The sequence below is a fragment of the Acinonyx jubatus genome, chromosome E2, assembly GCF_027475565.1.
Source record: "Acinonyx jubatus isolate Ajub_Pintada_27869175 chromosome E2, VMU_Ajub_asm_v1.0, whole genome shotgun sequence".
Lineage (NCBI taxonomy): Eukaryota > Metazoa > Chordata > Mammalia > Carnivora > Felidae > Acinonyx > Acinonyx jubatus.
The window spans coordinates 42,784,144-42,795,275 of record NC_069396.1 but is presented as its reverse complement, the minus strand read 5'-3'; the positions used below and the strand labels follow the sequence as shown (position 1 = coordinate 42,795,275).

The window sequence follows — 11,132 nt, the reverse complement described above, 5'->3', positions numbered from 1 at the left end:
AGCAAGTCAGAGTACGTCATTATTTAGTTAACCAATTATAATTTACAGCATTTCATGGTAGCCAATCATACTGTGACACACAGACATTAGTCTTGATGGGAACCTATCAATTTAAAGTTCTTTGTCCTAACGGATTTTAAAACAACCAATCATAATTAGACACCTAAGATACCGTGGGGCAGTGAGTTCTGACTTTTTACATGTTGGTTTTGACTAGGCTAGATCTTGGTAGAAGGGGTGGGGGGAGCGTTTTGCAACCTAAGTTATCTATTTAGCGAGCAGGAGAAGTTACGGAAGCGAGATAGGGCGGTTAGTAATTTCCAATAACCCTAATAGGGAACTACATAAGCTTTTATCTCAATTATTCATGAAAGGGGAGTTTAAGCCGAACTTACATACAATAAGCTTTCTGATATAAGTTGACCTATTACATTCCCCACTCCTGTTTGTTAATTATTCAAACCTTTGAATAACCTTATTCTGGCATATGAGCTAGTGGGACGTATGGGCTACATAATACCATAAGCTTTATAGATCCTATTTTTCGATTTATGAACTGAAGTAGTAGTTTTATCAAACAGGGTCCTATAGTTACAGCTAGAAAGAGAAAGATAAGGGGTCCCGCAAGGGCACTTAGAGTTGTTAGCCAAGGGGACCAGGAAAATATAGACTCATACCAATTTTGATTGTCTTTGTCTTTCTCTTTCCTCTAATCGTTGTCTGACCTGACTCAAGGTCTACTTGATGATTCCTGAATTATTGACATAAAAACAGCACTGTTCCCCAAGGGCCACACAAAGCCCTCCTTGTTGTAAAAATAACAGGTCTAAGCCCCTCCGATTCTGAAGTACCACCTCTGCTAAAGAGTTTACAGATTCAGACAGTTTATCAATATTCCTTTCTAATTCTGATATATCCTGATCAATTTGTTTGCTTAGTAATTTGAAGTTCTGATCCCCTGTGATGAAAGCGGCAGTACTTACGCCAATGGATCCTGCAACCCCCAGTCCTACAAAGAGGGGCACTAGGATAGGAGAAATGGGTTCCCTCAGAAATCGAGACTGGGGAATGAAACCTAGGTGTTCTTTTCCTCCTTCACCTGAAAAGTAGAAGACCTGGGGTAGGAGGTGGACCAGAATGCAGAAATCAGACCTCCAGACCTCTTGATTATAAGGTGGAGGTTTAAACAAGGGGTTAAATCCAAGGAGCAAGTGAACCAAGTCCCAGAGGGCGGTACAAGGAAGTAAAGGGTACCCCCCACATGAGTATTATTTGGCAAGTAGATGGTGCTGTTACAATAAGCCAAATACCTGGACCGTTTTATCTGGTAATTTCCAGCATAGAAACAAGTCCCCATTCCTTCTAGATCTCCTAAGGTGAGACTTGGGTTCTGCCCCCAGGTACAATGACCCTCTATCTGGCCATGGCTCAAATTCCTGATTTGGTCTTCCCTCGTTCCCAAAGGGACCGGAGCACCTATTCCTATGTAGTAGGGGGGCCTAGGATTCAAACGTAGCCAACAATCCCAAGTGATGTTAGGGTTGGTGGCATTTAAAAACTTAAAGGTATAGTACAAGGCTTTAAAGGTATCGGTCTCTCTTACTTCAGGTTTGTTCCTAGCGGGGGAAGGAGTCAACATAAGGGCAGTAGTGGTGGGTGAACGGGCCGTAGACTTAGCTGTTGACCGGGCTAGAGGCCTGGGGGGGCAGTTTTCCAGGGTCAGGGAGAGGGTTAATTACAGGATTGGGCCCAATGGGTGCTCTAGGGGTGACTCTAAACCTCTGAATGGTAAACTCAGTGCCAGGATCAAGACCAGAAACGTATAATCTCAATCCCCATGTTCTCCCCCTATTCCATCGGGGATCTAAACCATTTCTAATGATGACAGTGACTAGGCATTGGCTCTTGATCATAGATACTGCTCTTATAGACAGTATAAACTGATCCTTTTCAGTAACCCAGTCAGCTATGGTTTCACAACCCCATGAGGCACAGTGAAACTGGCCTCGTCCTTGACAGCCAGGGGGCGTATCAGAGGGACAAGCATAAAACTGTACTCCTTTGAAACTCAGGCAGTCTGGGGTTCTCTGGTAAGGCAAAACTCCGGTAGCACCTTGATATCATGGTTGTTATTTCCACTCAATGGGGAACAGAAGACACAGATTAAAGGTCAAGGCAGGGGAAGCGTAAGAGGTAGAATTTGCTAAAACCTGTCCCGTAGTGGTTTTGCTAACTATCCAACGGTACTGGACAGGGGCGTGGTCAGAAAATGTCCCTCCAGCCAGGGAAATTAAGAACAAAATTACCCAGCAGATTCTCTTACCAGCCGGACCTCCAAAGGATTTTCAGTCCGTTTGACAGTCCATTGTAGAGGAACGTGGTCAGGGTGTGCTGCTTTAATTTGAGAGCGATGCATCCTGTGGCTCCGGCCAGCAACTGTCACAGCGGATGGGGTGGACAGGATGATCGGATAGGGCCCAACCCAGCGTGCCTCTAAATTTGGGGAGGTGTGACGTTGCACCCAGATCCAATCTCCAGGTCCGAGTCCTTGGTCTGATGGTTCGACTGTAGAGGGCGGTTCTTTCCGGCTTTCTTTTACTAGGTTATGGATGGCTGGAAGTGTACTTTGTAGAGCCTGCAAGGACTTAAGGAGATGTTGGTTTGAGATTTCCGCCCGTTGTTCATCTCCCAATCTTGGAAGCAAGGGAGGTGGTCTTCCAAATAGGATTTCAAAGGGGGGAATGCCTCTTACGTAAGGTATACAACGTACTCTGAGGAGGGCAAAAGGAAGGAGGCCTACCCAGTTTTCGCCAGTTTCTGGAATGAATTTAGTCAAGGTTTCTTTTAGAGTTCTATTCATTCTTTCTACCTGCCCTGAACTCTGGGGGTGGTGGGCACAATGTAATTTCCAATTTATTTGTAAGCTTTTGGCCAACATTTTAGATATCTGGGCTATGAAAGCCGGGCCATTATCTGACCCCAGACCAATAGGGATGCCAAATCGGGGAACCAATCATTGAGTAATTTCTTAGCCACTATCTGAGCAGACTCTGTTCTAGTGGGGGAAGCCTCTACCCATCCAGAGAAGGTGTCCACTAGTACAAGGAGATAATGATAGCCATAGGGTCCATGTTTCATCTCAGTGAAGTCAAGTTCCCATACTTCTCCAGGCATCTGTCCATGTAGTCTCTGTCCTGAAAAATTTAACTTGGGAGATGGGTTAGTCTGAGCACAGGCTTTGCATCCGTCTCCTAGGCTTTTTACGATTTTATTAAGGTTTGGAATAAAATAGTCTCTTTGGGCTAGTTCAGACAACTTGGTTGCCCCCAGATGCTGTGGACTTGCAGGAGCCAGGTCCGTCCTATAGCTTCTGGTATGAAGATGCGTCCGTCCTCGAGGTGATACCAATGCTGGTCATCTCTTTTTGCCCTCAAGGTTTTTATCAGGCATAGCTCTTCTTTGGTCTAAAACGGTTCCGAGGGGAGAAAGCCTGGAGGCAGCAGAGGCAAAATTTTAATCGGGAGAACATCTCTTTCTGCTGTGGCCTTTGCCGTTGCGTCAGCAAAGGCGCTTCCTTTTGCTCGGGGCGAGTCTGCCTTTTGGTGGCTCTTGCAATGTACAGTGGCCACCTTTTTAGGAAGCCATAAGGCTCCCAGTAGGGCCAGGATTTCTTTTTTATTTTTAATTTCCTTCCCTCCTGATGTTAACGGTCCTCTTTCCTTATATAGGGCTCCATGAACATGGGCGGTGGCGAAGGCCTACCTGCTATCCGTGAAGACGTTCACCGTTTTTCCCTTTGCCCATCTGAGGGCCTGGGCTAGAGCCATCAGCTCTGCTCTTTGGGCAGAAGTGTCGTGCTCAAGGGCTCAGGCCCAGATAACCTGGTCCTGAGTCACTACAGCTGCACCTGTGTATCTGATTCCATCTTTGACAAAACTGCTGCCAGCGAACAGCTCGAAATCCACCTTTGGCAGAGGTTGATCTCTTAAGTCCCTCCTCACTCCCGTCAGAGTACTCCCAGTTTCTAAGCAATCGTGGCGTGGGGCCTCGGAGTGGCTATCAGGCAGCAATGTGGCTGGATTTAAAGCCTCTGTCTTCAGGAAAGCGATGCGTGGAGGGTCCAGTAGCAATACCTGATCCTGGAGGATTCATGCGTTGATCCATCGGTCTGGTGGGGAGCGCAGCAGGGACGCTACTGCATGAGGTCCTGTGATCTGAAGGTCTTGCCCAAGCGTTAGTTTGGAAGCTTCTTTAACCAGTGACGGCAACAGCTCTGAGGCAACTGGGCCACCCGGTGGCAACAGAGTCCAGCTGCTTGGACAAGTAGGCTACGGGTCGTTTCCAGGGGCCCAAAGTTTGAGTAAGGACCCTTTTCACAATGCCCCGGATCTCATGTACAAATAGTTGGAAGGGTTTGGTAATATCAGGTAAAGCTAGGGCTGGGGCTTGGGTAAGGGTGCTCTTGATTTGCTCAAAAGCCCTATCTTCTTATTCTCCCCAGACCATCTCAGTTCCTTCACCCCCAGGAGCGGAGTACAGGGGTTTTGCCATTTCAGCGAAACCCGGTATCCAGAGGCGGCAATACCCAGCGGCCCCTAGGAACTCCCTGATCTGCCTTTTAGTTGTGGGTTTAGGAATGTTGAGGATAGCTTGGATTCTTTCCGGCCCCAGCGATCGCTTGCCTTCATGCAGTTGGTAGCCCAAGTATATGACAGAGTCCAAGCAAATTTGCGCCTTTTTTTGCAGAAACTTTATATCCCAGGACATCTAAGTCCCTTAGCAGGTCCTCCGTAGCCTTTGTGCAGTTCTCTCAGGAGTCAGCGGCTAGGAGCAAGTCATCTACATATTGCAACAGCGTAACATCTGGGTGGCTCTCCCAGTAGGGGACCAAATCCCTTCGAAGAGCTTCATCAAAAAGACTAGGGGAGTTTTTAAACCCTTGGGGGCAGTCGAGTCCAGGTTAACTGTCTGTTGTAGGTTCCGTCTGGGTCTGTCCATTCAAAGGCAAAAATAGGCTGACTGACCTTGGCAATCGGCAAAGCAAAGAATGCATCCTTTAAGTCCAGGACAGAGTAAAGGCGGTAATTCGGAGAGTTCACTCAGGAGAGTGTAGGGGTTGGGGCCTGTAGGATGAATTGTCTCCACCCTTTTGTTAACTTCTCTGAGGTCTTGTACCGGCCTATATTCTGAAGTCCCAGGTTTTGGGACAGGAAGCAAGGGAGTGTTCCAGGGGGAATGGCATGGCATTAGGATCCCAGCTTCTCGCAAGCGGTTGATGTGTTTGGCAATTCCCTCCCTCACTTGCTGGCTGATGGGATGGATATTGCCTCACCCGGATGGGGGTGACTGTGGCAGCTAGCTGGATCACTAGCGGCGCTTGTTGAATGGCTAGTCCAGGGGGGTTAGTTTCAGCCCAAACTGTAGGAATTGTCTCTTTCCACTTTTCTATTAATGGAGAGGCTTTCCACTCTGGTTTTTCTAAGAGTAGATACTCCTCTGATATAGGGCAGGTAACTAGAATGGCAGGTGGCGGTAGGTTCAAGTCTACAGAATTTCCGGTAAAGGAGATTTGGGCCTTAAGCATGTGCAACAGATCTCTCCCCAGAAGGGAATATGGGCAATCAGGTATGAGCACAAAGGAATGAGCTAGGTCAGTGATTCGGGCACGAGTCCGCGGGTAGCCTTGCGTTCGTCCTGTGGCTCCCTGAATGTATACCTTTTCTTTAATCACAGGTCCTAAGGGTTCCTTAAGAACGGAATACATAGCCCCCGTGTCAACCAGGAATCTGGGTTCTTTCCCTTCTACGTTGAGGGTAACCACAGGCTCCTGGGGATTCAGGGAAAGAGGGGAGCTGTGGTGGCATCATTGTTCTTGGGCGACCAGGATGGGAGGCTTTTTGTTGGGGCATTTATCTTTCCAATGTCCTTCTTCCTTACAATAAGCACATTGATTTTTTCCCAATGTTGCTCGGGGTCCTTTCTGACGGGGTTGAGGCCTTCCCTGTCCTCTGCTGTTGCCTGGGGTTTTCCCCAGGCTGGTACGAGGACTTTCCCTATTTCCTTCCCCTGCATAATGGCAGGGCTGTCCCTGCTCTGAAAAACTCACTGGGCTATTTCTACCAACTCTGAAATCACCTTCCCTTTGAATCCTTCTAATTTTTGGAGGTTTTTATGGATGTCTGGGGCCAAGTGAGAAACGAAAGCCATGTTAATGGTTTTTCGGTTCTCTGTTGCCTCGGGGTCAATAGGAGAATATAAGCGGTAAGCCTGGTAAAGCCTTTCAAGGAAGGCTGCAGGAGACTCATTCGGTCCTTGGACCGTGTCATGAGTTTTTGTCAGATGGGTGGGCTTTTGGGCCCCTGCGCAAAGCCCCTGTTACAGTCTGGAGATACTGAAGTAGACGCTCCCTACCATTATCCGTGTTAGGGTCCCACTGGGGCGGTGCAGAAGGGAAAACATGCTCAATTCTGCGAAGGTCTGTGGTAGGCATTCCATCCGGGCCAAGGACTGCTCTCGTTGCTTCCCGGAGCACTCGGGCCCTTTCCTCGGAAGTCAGTAAGACCTGCAAGAGTTGGTTACAATCTTCCCAAGTAGGTAAGTGAGTGGTGAAAATGGAGCTCAATAAGTCAATTAGGCCCTGGGGGTTTTCAGAGAAAGGCAGGTTCTGAGTTTTCCAGTTACAGAGGTCCGTGGTGGAGAAAGGAGTGTAGACAAGCTTCAGGTGTGTTGGCTGCCCGTCTGGACCAGGAGCTGGAGCCATTTGCCTAAGAGGAAGGATGGGAACTGGGGCATCAGAAGACTGGTGTTCTCCTCTACAGAGGGCTCCTGATCTGGTGTGTGGGGGACTAGTCAAAGGGTCACCTGCGGCTTTTGGTTCCTGGGGAGCTAGTGGAGTCTGGGGATAAGGAGGTGGTCTCTAAGGATCAGATAACAAGTCCCTCCCTTGGGTATCTCCTGAAGCACCGGGTAAAGCCTCTTTGAAGGCTGAATGATGGGAAGCAAGGGTTTGGAGTTTGGAGGAGAACAGGAAGGGGAGTGGGAAAGGGAGATGCCAGATGACAGCTTTTGGCCCTGTTTCTGGCACTCTCTCAGCCAGAAGAGTGGGTCTTCTAGGAGGTCGACCCAAGTCACAGCATATGGCTCCTGGTGGGGATGAACATCATGACAAATCCTGCGGACGGCATAAGCAAGGTTAAGATTCTAGGAGCCCTCTGGGGGCCAGTCAACCCCAGAGAATGTCAGCCAGTCCAGTTGGCAATATGTCCGCAGCCAGGATGGCTTTAGGTTACAGCCATAGTTCCTTCCTCTTTTTCTGAAACCAGAGAAGTTATTTAGCATGCATTTAAGGGGGAGCAAGGCTCGGACAAAGACTGGCCCATGACGGAGGTTAAAGAGTGGGTCACACCAGAGATAATGATAGGTTAACAGGAAACGTTTAACAGGGCACACAGAGCACTGAACGTAGAACAAATGGTTGGGGTGATCAAGCCCAACCCAGACGGTCCGAAGACCCGGATGGTCCGGAGACCCAGATGGTGCTGGGGGCGTCTCCACCAGACACCAGCTAGGGGGAAGTTAAGCCGCGTCCAGCCTTCCCTCCTAGAATCAGATCTGGCCAGTAACAGAAAACAGGCGCCACCCTGCATACCTTACTTTTAAGCCAGGTCTGAGAACAGAAGGCCGGGGCCGAGGAACGTCTCTCAGAGCTCTCCCCTAGCTGTTCCGCTTCAGCCTCCGAATCTTGGGTGGTCATAGAATCTCGGTGGAACCTCCAAATGAAACAGGGTGCTGTCGAGAGACAAAAAAAAAAAAAAAAAAAACAACCAAAAACCAAAAAACAACAACAACAACAACACCAGACGCTGAATAGAAGCAACACAAGATTTTATTCACAGCCGGGCCAAATCTCATCTCCTGATCTTAAGGAGAAAAGTGCAGAGAATGGCCCCTGAACAAAGGTAGCAGCGAGCTTATATGGATTTTAGCAAGTCAGAGTACGTCATTATTTAGTTAACCAATCACAATTTACAGCATTTCATCAGACTAACACACAGACGTTAGTCTTGGCAGGAACCCATCAATTTAAAGTTCTTTGTCCTAATGGATTTTAAAATGACCAATGATAGTTAGACACCTAAGATACCGTGGAGCAGTGAGTTCGTGACTTTTTACATGTTGGTCTTGACTAGGCTAGATCTTGGTAGAAGGGGTGGGGGAGCGTTTTGCAACCTAATTTATCTATTTAGCAAGCAGGCGAAGTTACAGAAGCAAGATAGGGCAGTTAGTAATTTCCGATAACCCTAATAGGGAACTACATGAGCTTTTATCTCAATTATTCATGAAAGGTGAGTTTAAGCCGAACTTATATACAATAAGCTTTCTGATAGCTTATACGTTGACCTATTACAACGACCTGAGCGGAAGTCAGATGCTCAGCTGACTGAGCCACCCAGGCGTCCAGTAACTTCAGTTTTAAATGTATTTGTTTATCCAACCGACCACTGGGTCGGTTGCACAGGCTCTTCAGATAGGACAAGCCAGGACCCTCCGTCCAGCTGTTCTGCTGGCAGGTGGCTCAGATATTAACGGAGCACTTATAGCAATCTTGAGCATAAACATAATAGGAAATTTGGCCTTTGTCAATGTTTATGCAATAAACACCCCTGGTTCTAATCCTGCCATTTCATCCTTTCCAGCCCAACAAGGCTCAAACCATTTCTTTGGGAACAGAGAGAAGAAAGTACATTCACTTCTTAAGATAGCCCTAAAAGGTACAAGGGAGAAAGTGTTTGAGGGAGAAGACTCTTAATTTACTTGAAAGAGGAAAACTTACCCAGTGAGACCAAGTTACTACAGTTTCCAACATCACATCTCTGCATAAGTCCCTCTGAGCAGAATTCAGACTCTCCCACTTCTGCTGAGAGAAGGCTACGGCCACATCCCTGAATGTCATTGATCCCTGAAATGGCAAACCCACATATTTCTGGTGCAGTTTAAAAAAAAAAAAAGTTTCTAAGATGAAAGAAGAGGAAATAAAAAGTTTCAATGTGGCAAGGGAGCAATCAGGACAATCAAGTAGGTTCAAAGCTTATGACCCAAAAAGTATTATGAATCAGAATATCTGCATGGTCTGGAAGAACCCTGTTGCTAGGGACAAAATTTTCTGTATGTTGTAGGATACCACGGGACTTCAGACCTGTTGAGAAACTGACAAAATAATCCAAGTTTCTCTGTTAAAGTAAATAACAGACATAAAGACACTGCCTGCTCAGTACCCAACCCAAAAAATTCTCAAGAAATATTAATCTCTGCACTATTTTCCCTTTAAGAGAAGTTTTTTTTTCCCCAAGCATAAAATCTTTATTTTAGAAAATAGGTATTATACAAATTTGCTAATTTCTGAAACTTCAAGATTATTATGTCAGATTACATCATCAACATTTTCCTTTATTAATAGAAACACTTTCATGATGGAATAAAAGTACCTTTCATGAATATATATCAGAGTTAGGCATTATTTTATATTTTTATAACACTGGACCAAATGTCTCAGATTTCCCCAATGCTGGTAATCTATGTTAAGCTACTGTTTATGATAATATGCTCATAGTGTCATTTAACACTCATCACTCAACACTTCTGCTGTTCCTCAGTTAGTGGACTACGATGAAGGTGATTCAAATCGAACGCCACCCGAGTCTAGCAGGTCCCCCGCCACCACAAAACTGACCTAGTACACGCTCTCGGGCATCGCCTGGCAGGAACGGTATCAATGTTTCCAAGTCATAGTTATGTCCCCACTGTGTCCCTAAAAGCCTCACAGAGGATGCGATCTCATCATATTAAGAGACCAATTGGTACAAAATTGGTAGGTCTGTGGAGATTTTTTAACCTTCTGACGTATGGCCAAATGAGGCCAGTATCTCAAACTCACCAGACCACTGACTGACACAAAGGAGCTCCAATAATTCACGAGGCTTCACATCTTCACTGCTCCATCACAGTCCTTTAGCAAAGACTCATCACGTAGGGCCTGTTCCATAATTTGCTCGATGAATTAATGAACACCAGTCAGAAAAGGCGACCTTGTAAGGAGGAAGCAATCGTTTGGCAATGTTTCAAACAGAAGGAACCAAGCAGGTAATTAGATAGTGCCCGCTTAGGAAGAACGCCTCAGGTTAATTAATGAAAATATCTACGTAGTCTAGGGGCGCCTGGGTGGCTCAGTCGGTTAAGCGTCCGACTTCGGCTCAGGTCATGATCTCACGGTTCACGAGTTGGAGCCCCGCGTCGGGATCTGTGCTGACAGCTCAGAGCCAGGAGCCTGCTTCGGATTCTGTCCCTACCTCTGCCTCTCTCTCTCAGAAATAAACATCAAAAAATTTTTTAAAAAGAAAAGGAAATATCTACGTAGTGTAAAAATCCCAGTATTTCAAGGAGTAACAACTTAAACGGCTATGCTTTTAGCAATGTAAGAACCGATCAGTCTTCCTGGGGATTCCTCTAGTAGAGAAGTTCAAATTCTAGAAAACCCAGAGCTGAGAGAAGAAAAAGAGGTTTTAGGGTTCCCAATAGCTTCAGCCAGTAAGCCTTCTTGTCCCTCCATTTCAGCTTCCACGTTACGCTACAACCACCCTCACATAAAATTTTGGAAACAGAGGGATTCTGGATAAAGCCGAACCCCAGTGAACCGAGCTGCACACAGCTGGATGCCGGGCCAACAGCACTTCTTCAAGGAAGACAGAGTTAGACCTTCAGCAGGACGCTTTCTGGCTAGGCCTTCATTCTGGGGACGCTGATCTGGAGCTAATATCCGGCTACACAGTTCTGCTTTGAACACATTCGCCTCCTGACACGCCTACATTTGTTTTTTTTTTTTTTTGGTTGGAAGTTTTTTTTTGTAATTGAAGTGTGGTCGACATGTAATGTCAGTTTCACATAAACAACGCGGTGACTTGACATTTATACACATTATGAAACAATCACCCCAATAAGTCTGGTTATCACCTGCCACCAAAGTTATTAGAATATTATTGCGTATATTTCCTATGCTGTACTTCACATCTCGGTGCCTTGACTGGAGGTTTGTACCTTTTGATGTCTGTCACCAATCCTCCCCCCCCCCCCGCCCC

At 46.6% G+C, this 11,132-nt stretch overlaps 1 long non-coding RNA gene across 1 annotated transcript; it reads right to left on the bottom strand.

Moving 5' to 3' along the window:
- Positions 1-669: 669 nt before the first annotated feature.
- Positions 670-9,048, bottom strand: LOC128313331 (uncharacterized). Its single transcript, XR_008293912.1, has 5 exons — positions 8,834-9,048; positions 7,649-7,788; positions 6,412-6,562; positions 2,307-2,644; positions 670-1,099 (listed from the first exon to the last, which is right to left on the bottom strand). It is a non-coding gene; the product is annotated as an uncharacterized LOC128313331 (long non-coding RNA).
- Positions 9,049-11,132: the final 2,084 nt, after the last annotated feature.